General features: G+C 33.9%; 1 long non-coding RNA gene across 1 annotated transcript; it reads left to right on the forward strand.

Annotated features, from left to right (window-relative positions):
• Window positions 1–4,275: 4,275 nt before the first annotated feature.
• On the forward strand, window positions 4,276–15,864 carry LOC122199320. The gene is made up of 3 exons (XR_006193463.1): window positions 4,276–4,878; window positions 15,302–15,431; window positions 15,827–15,864. It is a non-coding gene; the product is annotated as an uncharacterized LOC122199320 (long non-coding RNA).
• The last annotated feature ends 4,225 nt before the right edge of the window (window positions 15,865–20,089 follow it).

Consider the following 20,089-nt stretch of genomic DNA (forward strand, 5'->3'; position numbering starts at 1 on the left):
CTTGTAAATGATTAAATATTAAACAAAAATCAACTATTTGATTTTATTTCGGTAAATAATAGTTAAAAGGTTTATATTTATATAGTGAGAGTTAAGTAGTCTTTGAATATATACATTTAAAGTAAGTGTGGGCCATGCAATCTAAATTTAATTCATCTTCTGAAAAAAATAATAATGATTAGGCATATATAATGATGTAATTAACAATTAGTTGTCTGTAAGGTAAGTAAAAATATTTTCCTCCCATCATTAAATATATTTCACCAATTCTCTGTGAAGAATATATTTACTTTAAAGTCTTTTTTTTAAATTTTTTTAATCTTTATTTATTTTTGAGAGAGGGAAAGAGACAGAGTGTGAGTGGGGGAGGAACAGAGAGAGGGAGACACAAAATCCAAAGCAGGCTTCAGGCTCCGAGCTGTCAGCATAGACCCTGATGCAGGGCTCAAACTCACAAACCATGAGATCATGACCTGAGCTGAAGTTGGATGCTTAACCGACTGAGCCATCCAGGCGCCCCTACTTTAAAGTCTTTTAAATTCCATGCATGTTATGAAACTAATAGGTAGTTTCTCTAAGTAAAATAACTGTAATTAATTCCAAGAAAGATGTAGAAGATATCTAGTAACATTTGATGGATTGATTATTGAATGGTGGATCTCTTGGCAACATCATTTACTTGCTGATTGATTGCTATAATAGAGGCACTTTTGGACCCCTATCAACACATACTAATGTCAACATTTAGATAAATTAGAATGTCAAGTTCTTACCATATAGAGTTTACAACAGGTTTTGAGGGAAATGATTTCTGACTGGAGGTCAAAAAATAATGACATGGTGACATTACAGCTGTCAGAAGTTGGTAGAGCACAGGAGAGCAAAGTAGAAAATAATGAAATCAGAATAAGAAAGATAATCAAGGAATAGAAAGCAGTAGTAACATTTATAGAAGGTTTGTTCTTAAACTGGAAGTTGGAATTTAGTCTTCATCCATATATAAGCTAAATATCCATTGTCACTGATCACTAATTATTTAGATGGCTTATAAACTACAGCATTCAAGCAAAAATAGAATTTCTAATACAGCCAGATTCCTCATTTCTTAGATGTGGATGTTGGAACTAAAAAGGAAATTATTAGAGGGCACATAATTAATTATTGACAAACATAACTGCTATTTTCATAGTATTTGTTATTTAATATTGTTTAGGCTAGATTGTAAAATAATGCTTTCTTATGATTATCTCTACCAACTTTGTGTGAAGATGCCCAGTGTAATGAAAAAGAAGTAAATTTTGGAGTCATACTCTGAGGATCAAATCTGAGAAATATTATGTGTTTAAATGTTTAAATGTTCTAGAACTCATTTCTTTCATTTGAAGAGAATAAGTTTTACTATCTGTAGAGATGTTATACATATCAAATGTCATTCAACAGATATTGTTAATTCCTCTTTAGTAGATATTTATTGGATATTAGATGTTTATATCACAATTCTCTTGCTGTTCTGAGTTATCAATAAGGGGTCCAAAGATTATGTTGCTCAATATGTTCATAAATTTACAGTGTTTAAAGATCCCCATTCTTCTTGCCTAAATTACTGTACAGAAATATTTATCAATATTAAAACTTAAAATAATGTCCCAATTTAGCCAAATTTTACAATGATGCTTAGCCTAAAATGATTGATATTTTAAGTTTTAAAACCTTGGCTGTTACTAGGAATATAGAATTTTTCTTCCCCTTGAAAGAATTTATGTTGAAAATTCTACTTTGTGTCAAAAAAGTATGTAAATAAATTAAGAGCATAGGATTTGATATTCAACAGAGTTATTGCCATCCCTGAAACATGTCATTTATTATACGTATGACCATGGGAAGGTTAATATTTTATCTCCAAACTCTAGTTTTCTCAATAATGAAATAAAAAAGGGAAAATGTAATAAAAAAAGAAAGGGAAAAGAAACCTTAGTAACCATCTCACAGGGTATAGAGGAGTGACTAGGAGATCTAAAGTACCTGAAACAATATTGGATATAATAATAAGCTCTTAAAAGTATATATTACTCATTGAATAAATTAATGGGCATATTTGGTTTTAAAAGCACTATTAGTTTATGAGAGCTCTGTAACTCTAAATTTTATCTACTAAAACACTTCATTCTAACACACACACACATACACCTCCATATCCTTTGTGATCATTAACTGTTTAGGAAAAGGATGGTTTTTTTTAATGGTGCTTTAAGCTGATTACATGAAAAACACAGAAACCATTTTATTAGTGATGTAAATACATAATAATTAAGAATGAAACTGACAGGATTTCTTTTATATCAAGAAAACTGATCTTTGATCTTAATATAAATATATGAAGATAGGTACATATCACTTAGTAATATGTGGTAGGTTTAAAACACTATATTAAGAAATCTGTTATTCATTGTTACTTAAAAAGAAATCTCTAGTTCTAAAACTATTTTATAATACTTCAATGATAAAGTGTTTAAATATACATACTCAGTTATTTTCATTGAATACACAATATATAACAAAATTTCAACCTGTCTAGTAGGACTTTTGGGTGTTAAACAGGCAGTTAGGAATTTTTTTAATGGTTTTTTTTTGTTTTTTGTTTTTTGTTTTTTTTTTTAATATATGAAATTTACTGTCAAATTGGTTTCCATACAACACCCAATGCTCATCCCAAAAGGTGCCCTCCTCAATACCCATCACCCACCCTGCCCTCCCTCCCACCCCCCATCAACCCTCAGTTTGTTCTCAGTTTTTAACAGTCTCTTATGCTTTGGCTCTCTCCCACTCTAACCTCTTTTTTTTTTTTTCCTTCCCCTCCCCCATGGGTTTCTGTTACATTTCTCAGGATCCACATAAGAGTGAAACCATATGGTATCTGTCTTTCTCTGTATGGCTTATTTCACTTAGCATCACACTCTTCAGTTCCATCCACGTTGCTACAAAAGGCCATATTTCATTTTTTCTCATTGCCACGTAGTATTCCATTGTGTATATAAACCACAATTTCTTTATCCATTCATCAGTTGATGGACATTTAGGCTCTTTCCATAATTTGGCTATTGTTGAGAGTGCTGCTATAAACATTGGGGTACAAGTGCCCCTATTAGTACTCCTGTATCCCTTGGATAAATTCCTAGCAGTGCTATTGCTGGGTCATAGGGTAGGTCTATTTTTAATTTTCTGAGGAACCTCCACACTGCTTTCCAGAGTGGCTGCACCAATTTGCATTCCCACCAACAGTGCAAGAGGGTTCCCGTTTCTCCACATCCTCTCCAGCATCTATAGTCTCCTGATTTCTTCATTTTGGCCACTCTGACTGGCGTGAGGTGATATCTGAGTGTGGTTTTGATTTGTATTTTCCTGATAAGGAGCGACGTTGAGCATCTTTTCATGTGCCTGTTGGCCATCCGGATGTCTTCTTTAGAGAAGTGTCTATTCATGTTTTCTGCCCATTTCTTCACTGGGTTATTTGTTTTTCGGGTGTGGAGTTTGATGAGCTCTTTATAGATTTTGGATACTAGCCATTTGTCCGATATGTCATTTGCAAATATCTTTTCCCATTCCGTTGGTTGCCTTTTCGTTTTGTTGGTTGTTTCCTTTGCTGTGCAGAAGCTTTTTATCTTCATAAGGTCCCAGTAATTCACTTTTGCTTTTAATTCCCTTGCCTTTGGGGATGTGCCGAGTAAGAGATTGCTATGGCTGAGGTCAGAGAGGTCTTTTCCTGCTTTCTCCTCTAAGGTTTTGATGGTTTCCTGTCTCACATTCAGGTCCTTTATCCATTTTGAGTTTATTTTTGTGAATGGTGTGAGAAAGTGGTCTAGTTTCAACCTTCTGCATGTTGCTGTCCAGTTCTCCCAGCACCATTTGTTAAAGAGACTGTCTTTTTTCCATTGGATGTTCTTTCCTGCTTTGTCAAAGATTAGTTGGCCATACGTTTGTGGGTCTAGTTCTGGGGTTACTATTCTATTCCATTGGTCTATGTGTCTGTTTTTATGCCAATACCATGCTGTCTTGATAATGTTTATTTATTTTTGAGGGAAAGAGACAGAGTGCAAGCAGGAGAGGGGCAGAGAGAGAGGGAGACACAGAATATGAAGCAGGCTCCAGGCTCTGAACTGTCAGCACAGAGCTCAACTCGGTGCTCAAACTCATGAGCCATGGGATTGTGACCTAAGCTGAAGTCATATGCTTAACCAACTGAACCACCCAGGTGCCCCAGGCAGTCATGATTTCTGATCTCATATAGTTCACAGTTAGTTAAAGAATAACTATAAAAATAAAAAAAGGAATAAAAATATATTTTATTTTATGATGGTATACCTACATGTGCTGGGTATGTCGACAGGTGATCTAGCCCAACCTAAACTGCAAGGAAAACCTCTTCAAGGAAACTTGAAATGGGTATGAGTTAAGCAGAAGAAGCAAACAGGGGAGTGGCTCCAGAAAGAAGGAACATGTCAGAACTCTAGGATCTAAGAAAGGACATGCTACATTAAAACATCTGCTAAAAAATCTGCTACAAGAAGAATGTATGAGAAGACTGGGATAAGAGACACAAAGATGAGAGACTATGAAGGAAAGGATGACAGAGTTAAGGAAGATTCTTGTCTCTCCTCTAAATTCAAAAGATAAAAATGGAATGATTCAAAAAACGAATGTAGCATGATATGCAGCTCTGTCTGGAGAACTTAAAATTGGTTTGAAGAAATAAAAAAACAACAGAAAGTGCAAGAGTTTAGATGCTGTTGCTGTATTCCAGCGAAGTGAAGACGGTGGACGCTACAAAATTGATTTTGTTTGTGATATAAAGGATTAACATATTTGAAATAGAATTACAAGGTAAATAGTTTGCCAATTGGTAAAGTAGTGTACATGGGAGAGAGAGAGATTAGGAATAATGTTTATGTTTATGGATATTTGTGGCTAATGCATGGGTGATGGTGAGTAGGTTGTACTAAGGAAGACACAGATGTTCCTAGAGAGATAATTTATTTTGGATATATTGGGATTTAATGGCTGTGAGATAGACAAAGAATCAGAAAACACACAATTTGGATGATAATTGATTTAAAAAAAGGAGTAGATGACATTGATGGGAAAGTTTTTATTTTATTTTCAGGCACAGATAAAATATTTCATGTCATTGCAGTTTGTATGAAGAAATTACACGAATTTTTGTGACCTTAATCAGGGAAAGCTATTTCTGGTATTAGCAAAAATGAAAGCTTTGGATAGACAAGGAATTACCCCCAGGTAGAGAAGCTACACTGCCTCTTTCCACCACAATTTAGGCATTGCGTTGGATATCTTTTGTTTGCCTTGCTAGGCCCACTTTATTCTTATTCACCTGCCTAGGGCCCAGGGAGGCTAACCTGCCTAGGCTGTTTCAGTAGGCATTTTTTGCCTTCGGGCTTTGAGTGGTTGCTGCTAAGAGAGAGCCCCTGCAAGAGATGGTAGGAGGGTGGTAAGCTATGGGGAACTGGTTCCACCATGTCACATCTGTTTGCATCCACTGACAGGTGCTGAAGAGTACCTGTCAGATGGCCCTCTCCACAGAACTTCCTGAGTCTTCAGGTTCTGGAGGCCACAAATCCCCCTCACTCTGTGGGCCTAGCAGTGGCAAGGGAGCACAATTCCTATTGCACTATTTCATATGGTAGTTTCCCTATATCCTGAGGGCACTTTTTTTAAAAACATTTATTCTTTTTTTTATTTTTGAGACAGAAAGAGAGTGGGGGAGGGGCAGAGACAGAGGGAGAGAGAGAATCCCCAGCAGGTTCCAGCTTTCATTGCAGAGCCCGACACAGGGCTTAATCTCACAATCTTTGGATCATGACCTGAGCTGAAATGAAGAGTCTGATGCTTAACCGACTGAGCCACCCAGGCACCCCTGAAGGCACTTTTACAATAGTCTCTTTTTTACAACTATCCTCAAATGATCCAACTTGAATATGTCATCATATCCTACCAGTTCCTCACTGATAAAATCCTTTAGGTCTCTGCTGCTTTTGACATTTACCCTAAAGAATGTGAAAATAAATAAGGTAAAATGCCTAGGATATTCATAATGTAGTTTTCCAATACAATGAAGCAATAGTGTCCTCTTGTGTTTCCCAACTCATATTGGGATAAAAGACTTAAATGTGAAACAGGAAACCATCATAATCCTAGTGGAGAGGGGTGCTTGGGTGGCTCAGTCAGTTAAGCATCTAACTCTCATTTATGACCTAAATCACAATATCATGGTTCGTGAGTTCTGGCCCCATGTCGGGCTCGGCGCTGGCAGTGCGGAACCTGCTTGGGATTCTCTCTCTCTCTCTCTCTCTCTCTCTCTCTCTCTGCCCCTCCCACTCTCTCTCTGTCTCCCTTAAAATAAATAAACAAATTTAGAAAAAATCCTAGAGGAGAAAACAGACAGCAACCACTTTGACCTCAGCCAGAACAACTTCTTCCTAGACATGTTGCTGAAGGCAAGGGAAACAAAAGCAAACATGAACTATTGGAACTTCATCAAGATAAAACAGTTCTGCACAGCAAAGGAAACACTCAGCAAAACTAAAAGGCAGACCACCAATTGGGAGATGTTTGCAAATGACATATCTGATAAAGAATTTACCAAACTCTACACCCCAAAAGCAAATAGCCCAGTTAAGAAATGGGCTCTGTACCAGTATGGAGCCTGCTTGGGATTCTCTCTCTCTCCCTCTGTCTCTGCCCCTCCCCCACTCACACAAGAGTGTGCATGTGCACAGGCCCACTCTCTAACTCTCAAAATAAATAAATAAACATTCAAAAAAGAAGACAACCATATGGCTAACAGATACATAAAAACATGCTCAACATCATCAGGGAAATACAAATCAAAACCACAATGAGATACCATCATGTCACGCCTGTCAGAATGGCTAAAATTAAAACACAAGAGGAGAGATAGCAGGTGGCGGTGAGGATGCAGAGAAAGGGGAACCCTCTTGCACTGTTGGTGGGAATGCAAACTGGTATAGCCACTGTGGAGAATAATATGGAGGTTCCTTAAAAAACTGAAAATAGAACTACCCCATGATACAGCAATTGCACTATAGGTATTTACCCAAAGGATACAAAAATACAGATTCGAAGGGGTATGTGCACCCCAATGTTTATAGCAGCATTATCAACAATAGCCAAAATGTGGAGAGAGTCCAAATATCCATCGATTGATAAATGGATAAAGAAGATGTGGTATACATACATACAATGGAATATTATTCTGTCATCTAAAAGAATGAGGTCTTATTATTTGCAATGGTGTGGATAGAGCTAGAATGTAGTATGCTAAGTGAAATAAGTCAATCAGAGAAACAAATATCATATGATTTCACTCATGATAGAAAATAACTCTGACTAGTCATTGCAATTTGTTTAAAGGATTCATACCAGACTTTTCTATAAGGTAATGGTGAAAATATTATACTCCTAGTGCTTGGTACCAGAATTCTATTTATTGTGATATTTAACACTTTTGCTAAAACTAATTCATAAACTAACTTAGAAAAAGCTAATAATAAAAGAATCCCAAGCATAGGCATGGACATTAGGGAGCTAACAGAAGGTAACAGAAAGGAGGCACAATCTTATGGGGTTTACAAGTCAGAGAGCCATGGACTAATTTATGTGATATGATCCTTTAACAGTAATGCAGTAAGAATGACACTTGATAATATTTTTTAACTATATTAATTAGTAGACTTTTGTAAAAACCAGTACGAGGGTTGAATTTGGCCATTAGGTGGTTAGGATGGAATTGAAATGGGTTGCTTACACACAGCTAAGGGGACACTCATGATCATATGGAAAAAGACACCCTAATTCATTGAAATCTTGTGGTTGTCTCTATGTTCTCATAAGTCAAACTGGAAGGTGTGATACAAATTTACCTAAATTCCTGATAGGTAGAATAGATTCTTCTGTCCAAGATTCCCTGATCCATATTAACAAAGACGAACAGCAGTTATAACCATAAAACTATTATACAATCTTAATATTATGAAATATATTTATATTCAAAGATATTTTAATGGTATGTTAACATCAATGTGTATTTTCAAATCAGATTTATTACAATGTTATATCTTACTATACTAATTTTATTTTTAAATAAGCCCTTTATTAACTTTAAATATAAAGAATTTGGTTTTTTTTAAATAGAGATATATAAAATAATTTAAATATCAGTTGACTAATACAACCAAGATTGTAATATCTAGAGTTACTGAAAAGAGATCACTAGCATTCTGCTCAAGATTAGTTTATGTCTTGTTATTCTATATTTTATATAATTGTTAATTGGAAATTGGACTCCTATTTAATCAAACAATTGTTAAAATGCTATATGAATAAATACATATAGAATTTTTTTAATGCCTCTCTATGGAATCACTATTAATATGGCATTAGTAGAGAAAAATAGGAATACAGCATCTTGAGAAATACATTTGTAGCATCAGGCTACTCTAGATTCAGAAAACAGCACTGTAGTGAGTTGGGAAAAAAAGTATGAGAGGAGGAAATGAAAGAAAAAGTAATGAGGAATAAAGTTGAGGAAAACAAGAATTATAGAATAATAGAAGCAAAGCAATTGATGTGGGAGTTATGGAATTTTATAAGTCTTTGACCTTAATTCTCAGCTATTCTGAAATTAAATAAAGGAAGTTATTTAACTTTCCTTATTGGAAAATGAATGTAGTGGACAAATTGACCCCAAAGCACCCTTCTAACTTAATTTCTTATGCTTCCAGGAATTGAAGTTAGTGACTATTAATTATCATCATAATAAAAGGAAATGTTAAATGATGACAAATATCAGAAACTACTTTGGCACTGTTTCTGTGAATAAAGTGCATATCAATCCCTAGTGTGCACTGAATAACATCGACCTCAAAAAAACCTTGAGAAATTATGTGACTCTGACCTGAAACTCATTATTTAATGCCTGGAAATATCATTCCATTTGTAAATGCCCCCACTGCCCCCAATGAATTGTACATACCTTAGATAAGGATCACATTTTTTCTTATGGCTTGATTTTTATCAAGAAGTGTTTATTGATTAATTACGCACACACATATTTTGTCCACTTATTTGACTTTCTTCTCTCTCTCTCTCTCTCTTTTTTTCTCTACAGATATTGGCTGTAGATATCTAGATCTAGATATACATATTGGGGGGGGGGACAGAGGACAAGTCAAACTAATGACTAATAAGAGACAATGGCCTTATGTTGGAAAATGAAACATAGTATTGCTAATACATTAGATACTAAAGACAAATTATTTTACTTAAACTTCAAAAGACACCGCAAGATGGGATTTTCATTCCCAATTTATCTACTTTTGAAGTTTAATTAATTGAATCTAAGTCTATTTTTTTTCTCACTAAAACAGGGCATTACATTATTTTAAATCTACTTCGTAATTATTGCACCTACTTAAAAATACACTTTTTGTAGTTTTCACTATACATGGGGCACTGTGCCTCAAGTCTCCTTAATATTCCAATAAATATTTGCATGTACTCTATTTCAGTATCAGAAATGCAGCAAAACAGTTAAAGTAAGTGGAAACTTATGGTGGATGTCTTTCTAGGTATTGAAAGTTGTTTGCTTTTCTGGAGATAAATAAATTTGTCAAGCCAGAAAATTATGACATATTTATATCCAACAAGAATTCTGAATTTCATTAGGACTGAGTGATAGGCTGCCGGAAATTGGATTTGGATTTGGAGATATCAGCTTACCCTATATGTGTGGTTCTAGGAAGAAGAGCCTCCTTATTGGCAGGAGTGAACCTGAGAGGAAAAAAACAGTCCAAGCTCGCTACTACTGACAAACATTAATTATGAAAGAACTTCACTTCTATGATAATTTACATAAAATTAAGAGTCAGAAAAGAAAATAATATCTAATGTTAATCCCAATCTAAATTTCAGAACAGGACAAATGAAAGGAAATTTGTCCAAATGTTAAGATTACATATTTGAAAACTACTTTTCAATTCATGAATAAAAATAATGTTTCAGGAAATAAATATAAATTTTAGTAGAATGAGAGAAAATACGTTCTTTTTAAAATATATAGTTAGGGCTAAAGAAAAATAAGATAGAAAAATTTCTTGAGGTTTCAATTATATATATATATATATATATATATATATATATATATATATATATATATAAACTGTTAGTGTTTACATTTTCCTCAGAGAAAGGGTTAAGATTATCATCATGTTCAGTATAAGACATATTAGGCAAGGGTGTTTGGTAGTATGTTTTTTTCCTTGCTGGGCAAGCATTTGTTATATAGTGAAAATGCAAACACAGGCAAATTTTCTAATGCCACAGAGACCTGAATTGTAAAAACAAAGGTTAGTTGCAAATATTTAATCCATCTAAAAAAATAACAGAGATTTAATATTTGTTTATTGAGTTTCTGATTGCAGTTTTTTGCCAAAATGTGAGATTGTGACACTGAATTACATAGTAAAGTTCTTCACAAGATTATTTCCAAAACCTTCAAAATACTAATGAAATTCAGAATTCTTCCTGTTGGATATAAATATGTCATAATTTTCTGGCTTGACACATTTATTTATCTCCAGAAAAGCAAACAACTTTCAATACCTAGAAAAACATTTAGCTACAATATATGATATACTAATAAACTAATTGTATTTGGTGAATGATATTAATATTTATTTTCATATACTTAAAATTTTGTAATATTAGATTGTTGTCCATACCTTTCTAAAGTTTTGATATGATATAAATTTTGTTATTATATGAAACTACTAAAATTACTAAATTAAAAACAAACTAGTATTAAATAGGTAAAATAGTTATCATTATTTTAAATTTCTTTCATGTGCTAACCTCAAAATAAGTCACACACACACACACACACACACACACATAATTATAATAAGCATAAGCACACATAGTGATTGTGCCAAATAACTTAATGAAAAAAAAAAAAAAACCCCTGTCTAGAAGTAAATTGGAAGCTTGTATTATCTTTGAGAATCTAAAGATTATACTGAAGATAGACATTATATAATACTTAAATACAATTTAAAATTCTAAGTAGCTTGAAATCCTCATAGGCCACAAGAAATTGTTTCCCAGTGCAGCACAATCTCTCCCATTTTTGCCCCTGATATGTCACAATCACATACCCAATCACCCATTCAAATTGCTGGAAAAAGAGGAAAAAAAAAAAAAAAAGCAAAAAAACTATCAGAGATGAAAGGATTCAATGTGCTTCCCTACCAACTTAATGATAGTTGTCCTTCACTTTCCTTTTCTCTTTTCTTGTGATTTCATACTGCCTTGCAATCAATATTAACCAGTTAAAAAATAAAGATGTTGTTTCCTAGGCATATCATATCAAAGGTATGGACTGAATTGCTCCTTTTCTTCAGCAATTAAGATGCATAACTGGTGCAGCTGCTCTGGAAAACAGTGTGGAGGTTCCTCAAAAAAATAAATAGAACTACGCTATGACCCAGCAATAGCGCTACTAGGAATTTACTGAAGGGTTACAGGAGTGCTGATGCATAGGGGCACATGTACCCCAATGACTATAGCAGTGCTTTCAACAATAGACAAATTATGGAAAAAGCCTAAATGTCCATCAACTGATGGATGGATAAAGAAGATGTGGTTTATATATACAATGGAATACTACTTGGCAATGAGAAAGAAGGAAATCATGCCATTTGCAGTAATGTAGATGGAACTGGAAGGTATTATGCTGAGTGAAATAAATCAGTCAGAAGGACAGATATATGTTTTCACTCATATGTGGATCTTGAGAAACTTAACAGAAGACAATGGGGGAAGGGAAGGGGAGAAAAATAGTTACAGAGAGGGAGGGAGGCAAACCACAAGAGACTTAAATACAGAGAACAAACTGAAGGTGGATGGGGGGTGTTGGGGAGAGAGGAAAATGGGTGATGGGCATTGAAGATGGCACTTGTTGGGATGAGCACTGGGTGTTGTAGTAAGCCAATTTGACAATAAATTATATTCATAAAAAAGTACCATAATTTATCAAATTTAAAAAGATGCATAAATCATACAAGGAGAAATATCAAATCATTCTAAGATCTTAAAGTAGTGACCCTAATTAACAATTGGACTTAATTATCAAAGGCAGACAGTAAGTTTACACAGTGTCTTAATTTTTTTAAGGGAAAGAGAGAGAGAGAGAAACAGTTAAGAATTACTATATATACATTGATACATGACTTCCTTGGATTTCAAATGTTGGCCAATAAATGTATGGTTTTATTGAGACCATTGGCCCCAATAATTCTCTTTCAAGATTTAAAACAGTGGTATATTACTATATTTTTATAACAAAAAACAAAAATAGAAGCATCTTTCAATTTTTTAGTTTATACTTTAAAAATGTAACAGTTATTTGTCTCTGGGTTGCAAAAATTCTCAATTTTTACATATCAAGTTTTTTTTATATTAAATAGAAGTATATTTAGTAGAAAAACTATTATCAGTGAAAGAAAAACTATCTTTCTAAACAAAAAAACTTTAAATTTATGGGTTTTTTTAAGATTTATTTGTTTTTGAGAGAGAGTGTGAGCTGGGAAGGGGCAGAGAGAGGGGGGCACAGAAGATCCAAGACAGGCTCTGCACTGACAGCAGCAAGCCTGATTCAGGGCTCAAACTCACAAACTGTGAGATCATGACCTGAGCTGAAGTCCGACGCTCAACCAACTGAGCCACCCTAAATTTATGTTTCTATAGGTTATTTCACTGTATCTGTAAACAGATGACATTACATGAATTGAGGGAGAGATTATTGGGTGATCTCAATATGTACTTTGAGGATGATAATACATGCATAATTCATAACTATGGCGATCTTAAAATGTAATTATATGTTAAGACTTTCTTCACTCTAATTTTCTGAACAAATTCTAAGCCTGAAAATATATAATAATTTTCACTTTGAAACCAGTCTCCTTAAAGACTTTTTTCTAAAAATAGAATTTACTTAACTATCTTTAAATGTAATTCATAAAAATATATGTATTATAAAATTAAGAGAATAAACAGCCCAATTTTGGACTTGTAACTTTAGTTAACTTGATGAAATTCAGTTTTTTCTAATAAAATGATTAATTTATTCCTCATCATATTAATATGACAACCAGCTAATATCCTGAGATTACATTTATTTGAACCATTTAGATCAGTTTGCATTGCTAATTACTAGAATTAATATGAAATCGATAGCTTCACCATGGAAATCCTGTTATCTCTGAAAAATTCTCTTATTTCTGTTGATTCATAGTAATACATTAACCAAATGTAGTTGTTCTCAGATTATAAGAGAACTACTACTTTAGTTTTCCATGTACAAAAAACTGTCAATAATACATATAATTAATGCTATGAATGAAACTAATGTATGAAGTATACTCATTAATTCCTTTTATTTAATTATTAAATATAATTATCAGTCATATCAATTACATGGGAAATAATATTAAGAAATTAAGAAGTTCTTAAATGTGTCTATCTGGGCATTTTCCTAATATTTATGTACAAAATTGAACACTCATGATTACTGGGAAGCTTTTTTCTTTTTTTTTTTTCTTCTCACCAATCTGTAATTATAATATAATTGTAGTTGGTTTTACGGTGCATTTAACTCATGTGTCAAGATTTTGATAGTCCAGGAAAATAAGTTCTTGATTTTCAAATATCTGAACATAATCACATACAGTACCTCCATTAGATCATAACTGGATTGAAATATTTTCCAAATATACAGATGCTAAGAAAGAAACCTGGAAATCAAATGGAAAATGTCTTTGATGCCTTCCTTAATATATCAACAATATTTCTCACTTCCCCCTCATCTCTCTATTCTTCCTTCCCTTCCCCTTTCTCTGTCTCTCTTCTTTGTCTTCACCTTTCTCCTCCTCTCCTTCCCTCCTCTCTTTTTGTCTTCCTTTTCGACTCCCCTGCCTTCTTTTTCTCCTCCTCCCCCTTCTTTTTCTTCCACTATATCTTTTCTAAATCAGTATAGATCAAAATTTTTAACTTTAAGCACTAGTAAAATTTGGGACTAATAATTCTTTGTGTGGGGACTGCCCTATGCATTATAAAGTGTCTAGCAGCATTTTTGACATCTATTCCCTAGATGCCCAGAGCAAATGTCCTGTAGTGACAATAAAAAAAATCTTCAGATATTGCCACTGATATAGAAGCTTAAATTATCCTTGATGCTTTTGAAGAGTTCTTAGTAGAATATTTTGTACTTCTATATGGATTTATTATTGTTCTTGTTATTATTATTATTTGTTTTAGAAAGAGAGGGTGCAAGCAGGGGAAGAGGGGCAGCCTGGGGGGTGGAGAGAGAGAGAGGGAGAGAGAGTATCTTAAGCAGGCTCCACGCTCAGCACAGAGCTCAAATAGCTTGATCCCACAACCTTGGTATCATGACCTGAACCAAAATCAAGAGTTGGACGCTCAACCAACTGAGCCACCCAGGTGCCCATGTATGGATTTACTATTTTTAAGATGTTAACTAACTGCTAAATGCAAGGACACATGCTAGATTCCTTGTGCTACAAATTCTTTCTTGGATGATCCTTTTGCTTTAGGACATATTGAAAGCTATAGAGAATAGATAAGGAGAAGTTTTATTTAATAAACACATAAATGAAAATTGTTTTTAATCCAGTCATATCTACTGAATAGCAGTTTAGACTTTTTTCAGCTTCCCTTTAAACATTTTTAGTTGGGGGTGCCTGGGTGGCTTAGTTGGTTAAGCATCCAATTCTTGATTTCAGCTCAGGTCATGATCTCACGGTTTGTGGGATTGAGTCCCACATCAAGCACCATGCTGACAGCAGGGAACCTGCTTAGGATTCTTTCTCTCCCTCTCTCTGCCCTTCCCTACCTGTGTGCTCGCTCGCTCTCTCTCTCTCTCTCTCTCTCTCAAAATAAATAAACATCAAAAAATCCAATTTTAGTTATATGTATAACAAACATTCCAAACACCTTAGTATCTCAAAATTAGAGATAACTCTCTTCTCTTCCACGTCTTTGTTTTTCTTCTTATATAAGTTAAGTGATTCTTTCTAAAAATTATATTATTTCTAAAAATCTTTGATGTAACTGTTCCTTAAATTGGTTATCTCTTTTGATTCCCTAAATATATTTGTAGATAAGATTTTCTTTTTTTTTTTCTTTGTAGGGACTTCATTTCTTGAGTTCAATCCCTCATCTATAGTAATAGCTTCACTGACTTGATTTTTGTACTCCTCAGTTTTCTGGAATACAGACAGAAGCAAAAGATGATATTGTTGACATAGAATAGTCAAAAGGTGAGTAGAGAGATCCTGCTAATGGTCTATATAATGTTCCAGGAAGAAAAAAGAGCCTTTCAGGAAATAGAATTGAGGGTGTGGGTAACAGTGACATGTCAGGTCATTTATACATTGAGAATGGGACAATACATGATACTCTGTACCAGACTTTAAGAAGGTATTCCTTCCCTTTATATTCCTCCCAAATATAAAATAATATTTTAAGCTATGATTATATAGAGTATAGAGTTGAACCTCTATCAATAAAAATCTTAAACTTTGTGTCTTCTTTAGGATAATATTTGAGTCAGTTGTAGATCATAATAGCCATAACAATTTCTAATTATTTCTCTCTCCTAACTCTGATGAAAATGAGACAATAAAATTCTGATTTAATTTCTACCTATTATTAGATAAAACCTAGCCAAGAAGAAAGAAAGAAAGAAAGAAAGAAAGAAAGAAAGAAAGAAAGAAAGAAAGAGGAGAGAAAGAAAAGAGAGAGAAAGAAAACAAACAAACAAAAAAGAAACAAAGAAAGAAACAAAGAAACAAAGAAAAAAACAGTCACAAACCCTGGACAATGAAACTTTTTAGTGACAACAGCATAGCTAAAAGGAAAACTCTTGAGGAACAGAATAAAACTCTTCTAACACCAGTGAATTGAGAGGGTTACAAAGAATCCATTAAAGAGGGGGAAAAAATAAAACTGTCTGGTGATGCTTTTTCACAGCAGAGGAAGACACATAACAAGCAGGAAGCTAAAGCAAAAAAAAAAAAAAGTCCTATTGAAAGATATATAAGAAGACTACCCTAAAGCATTGAAGAAATAACTTTCTTTGAACTGGATTTATTGTTCAGAGTAGGACAGGAACATAGAAATTATGTGATTCATACCTTCAAAAAGATTAAAAAGAAAAGTTTCTTCTCAGAAAGTAGAACTAGCCTTCACAGGGAAGAACAAATCTGCAATAAAAACTATTAAATATTGTTTAAAAGCAAAGTTGCCAAATTTAAAGTTGAGATATTCTCATTACAAAAGAATATCATGAATTAAATTAAGCAGAAACACAAATACAACCACAAATATACAAAACTACAACCACAAGCAAATATACAATGGCACACACACAACTATTCATAAATATACATCCACTGTATATATAAGTACACATGGATTTACAATATAAACCAGAAAAGTAATATACTGTATTTATTACATCATATCATATCATATCATATTATATTATATTACAATACAAATACTGGTAAATTAATTCCCCAAGAAGAAATTTAATAATCTCTGATAGTTATCTCTGTTCAAAATACATTAAAACTGAAAATGGAAACATACATAAAATTAGATTTCTAAAAAATAACCCCTTGGGAGCAAACTAAAAATTTCTCGCTAACATTTAGGAGAAAGAAAATGTCAACTGTATATTTATGGTTTACTAACTGTAAATATTAAAAAGGTCTCATTCATAGGACAGTTAACCCTTTCATATGTTCAGATATTTTTGATATCTTAATCCTTTTTGTGTGAGATCTAAAATCACTTTCCTAAAGAGTATTTCTAAAATTTACTCCTGGAGATGACATGTCACGCTATACATGAAAAAATTTTCCTAATTACTCATCCTTGATCACAGCTTTATTTATTCTTCTTTTTCTGAAAAGCAGGTTGTGATGATAAAATTAAGATCCCTCTCTGATAAGACTGAGCACAGCCAAACTCATCATAACTATTATTTATTCAAGTATCTTGATTCTGTTACTCTGAACCTTTTGTTTTCCTGAACTAAATGCTCAGACCTCAGCCTATAAGAAAGCAAATGGTTTTCTTATGGTATTTCAGGCATTATGAAATAAAATTTCAGACACAATATGCACAATTGCCAAGTTTCCCTACACCAATCCTCTCCTGAAATGATGGAGAAGAGGGGGTGTAACAGGAAGGATGAGAAGGATGGCTGAGGAAAAATACATGGTTGTCATTAGCAAGAAGAAGTAAGCACTGCACTCTGACCCATATTTTCAATTTCCAATGTATTTGCTCCCATAAACACTCTTCCAGGTAACTTATTTTGGCATACACTTGAAAGAGTGTCTTAGTTGCTTGTGTGTGTGTGTGTGTGTGTGTGTGTGTGTGTGTGTGTGTGTGTGCGCGCGTGTATTTTACTCTGTATCTGATAATTCCATAACTACTTCCTCTGGTTATTGTTCTGCCCCCACTCCATTGTGGACTCTTGCTTCACCATGCATTCTGACATTTTTGGTTGTATAATCCTGTGTGATCAAACTTCACCTGTGGCAAATCTTGGAAGAAAGAAGTCCTCTAGAGAGAATTTTGCTTGCTTTACTAGGTTCCAGGATTCCTAACAACCAGAGACTGTTTTAAAATAACTCCTTGCCTCCAGGATTATTGGATCTGAGGTAATTTTATCTTTGGGTAGCAAACTGTTTTCCCCTACTCTCCAACTACTCACAGTTTGAGACAGGTGATTTCTTAACTTATCTCCTTGTGGATTCAATTTTACTGAAGTTTATTTTTTAACTAAGGATTTAGGTTTTGGATTTTGCAGCTTTATGTTTTCACTTCCACATGGGAAGGGCCCTGCCTCCTTCCCATAATACAAAAAAAGAAAGAAAGAAAGAAAGAAAGAAAGAAAGAAAGAAAGAAAGAAAGAAAGAAAGAAAGAAAGAAAGAAAAGGAAAGGGAAAGAAAAGAAAGAAAAGAAAAAGAAAAGAGAAAAAAGTCTATTCAAGTTGTCAAAGATTTTCAGTTATCCATAAGAATTCTAAGATGCTTACTTTTCTGGATTCCAATTTTTACATATTTGGTGTCTGTATTTCTCTTATTAATTTATATTCAGTGATGTAAAGTCATTTTCCTACATATTGATTATTTTGCCATACAACAGTTATTCAGACTTTCTTGTTTATTGTACTTATTCAGTGGGGTGTCATTTGTATTTATAGCATGGCTGGGATGCTGTATTAATTATTCATCAAAAGTAAATTGATTTATTAACAAAATGTCAATGCCTCGTTTTTTTTCAATTTTCAATATTCAATATTCAAATGTTTTGTTTCAATTCAATGCTTATGGATCCATGAAGGTCAATACAGTGGACCTCAGTGTCTGTAACTATACCTCTTGGCGTATACCTTTTACCTCTTGGCATACATAAATTTAGTTGATTTTTAAAAAATCTTTCATATGTAAGTATGAATTATATTACCTCTAATACAAGATAGAACTAATTGCGTGCAGCCATATTGAGTGCAAAATCCCTTTTCATTTCAAGACACTTTAAAAAATTTGAAATTGATTTTTGGCACACAAAAGAACCAATATTGAGTAAAAAGATGACTTTTCACATAATTTTTACATTTAAAAACATGAAAAATTAGTCTTTTGTGTTTGTCTACAAACCAATATTAAAAACAAATTCAGTTTGTGACACTGAATATTTAGTTAAAGTTTATTTATTTATTTTAGAGAGGAGAGGGAAAGAGAGAGTAGAGGAGGGGCAGAGAGGGAGAGAGGGAGAAAGGGAGTCCCAAGCTGGCTCCATGCTGCCAAGAGCAGCGCCCACCTCAGGGCTCAATCTCATGAACTGTGAGATCATGACCTGAACAGAATTCAAGAGTCTGATGCTTAACTGACTGAGCTACCCTGGTGCTGGAACACTGAATATTTAAACATGGGAGAATACATAGAGAAAAGCAAAAATAGTGAGAAATTTTATTCCCAATGTGGTGGTAGAAGCAACTAATTTAGTATTCCGAATAAAAAAGCTGTAGCTAATCATTATATAACCTACTAAGAGTAGATATTTTAGACAACTAGATCTAAATACTAAAATACTCTTTTGAGAGGCGCCAGGGTGGCTCAGTTGGTTAAGCATCTGAGACTCCAATTCAGGTCATGATATCGTGGTTCCTGGGTTGGAGCCCCACATGTGCTGACACCATGGATCCTGGAGCCTGCTTTGGATTCCATGTCTCCCTCTCTCTCCTCCCCTCCCCAGCTTGTGATCTCTGTCTCTGTCCCTTTCTCTCTCTCTCTCAAAACTGAATAAATATTTTTTAAAAATCTGTTGAGGGGCACCTGGCTGTCTCAGTCGGTTAAGCATCCAGCTCTTGGTTTAAGCTCAGGTCATGGTCTCACAGTTCGTGGGTTCGAGACCACCCCCCCACCCCCCCACCCCCGTGGAACTCTTCACTAACAGTGCAGAGCCTGCTTGGGATTCTCTCTCTTTCTCCCTCTCTCTGTCCCTCCTTCACTCTCTGTCTCTCCCTCTCTCTCAAAATAAATAAAATGTAAAAATAAAATAAAATACTTTGTTGATAGAACTTCCTTTAAAGACTGGCTAATGGAAATTCTTAGAACAGAAAGGAAATGATAGAAGCAGAAAGTTTGGAACATTGAAGAAAGAAAAAACAACAGAAAGAACAAAAATGTGGTTATATATAATAGACTTTCCTTTTAATAAGCTTTATAAGTCACATAGGTGATTGCATTAAAAATTATGACACTATATGATTCTTAAGACTGTGATATTTACTAGTAGGGAAGGTAAAAGCAACTAATTGAAGTAAGATTTACATACTTCACATATACACAAACACAAATTCAAAATGGAAGACACATACAAAAACATACAAAAAGA

Source organism: Panthera leo, chromosome A1 (genome assembly GCF_018350215.1).
Source record: "Panthera leo isolate Ple1 chromosome A1, P.leo_Ple1_pat1.1, whole genome shotgun sequence".
Classification (NCBI taxonomy): domain Eukaryota; kingdom Metazoa; phylum Chordata; class Mammalia; order Carnivora; family Felidae; genus Panthera; species Panthera leo.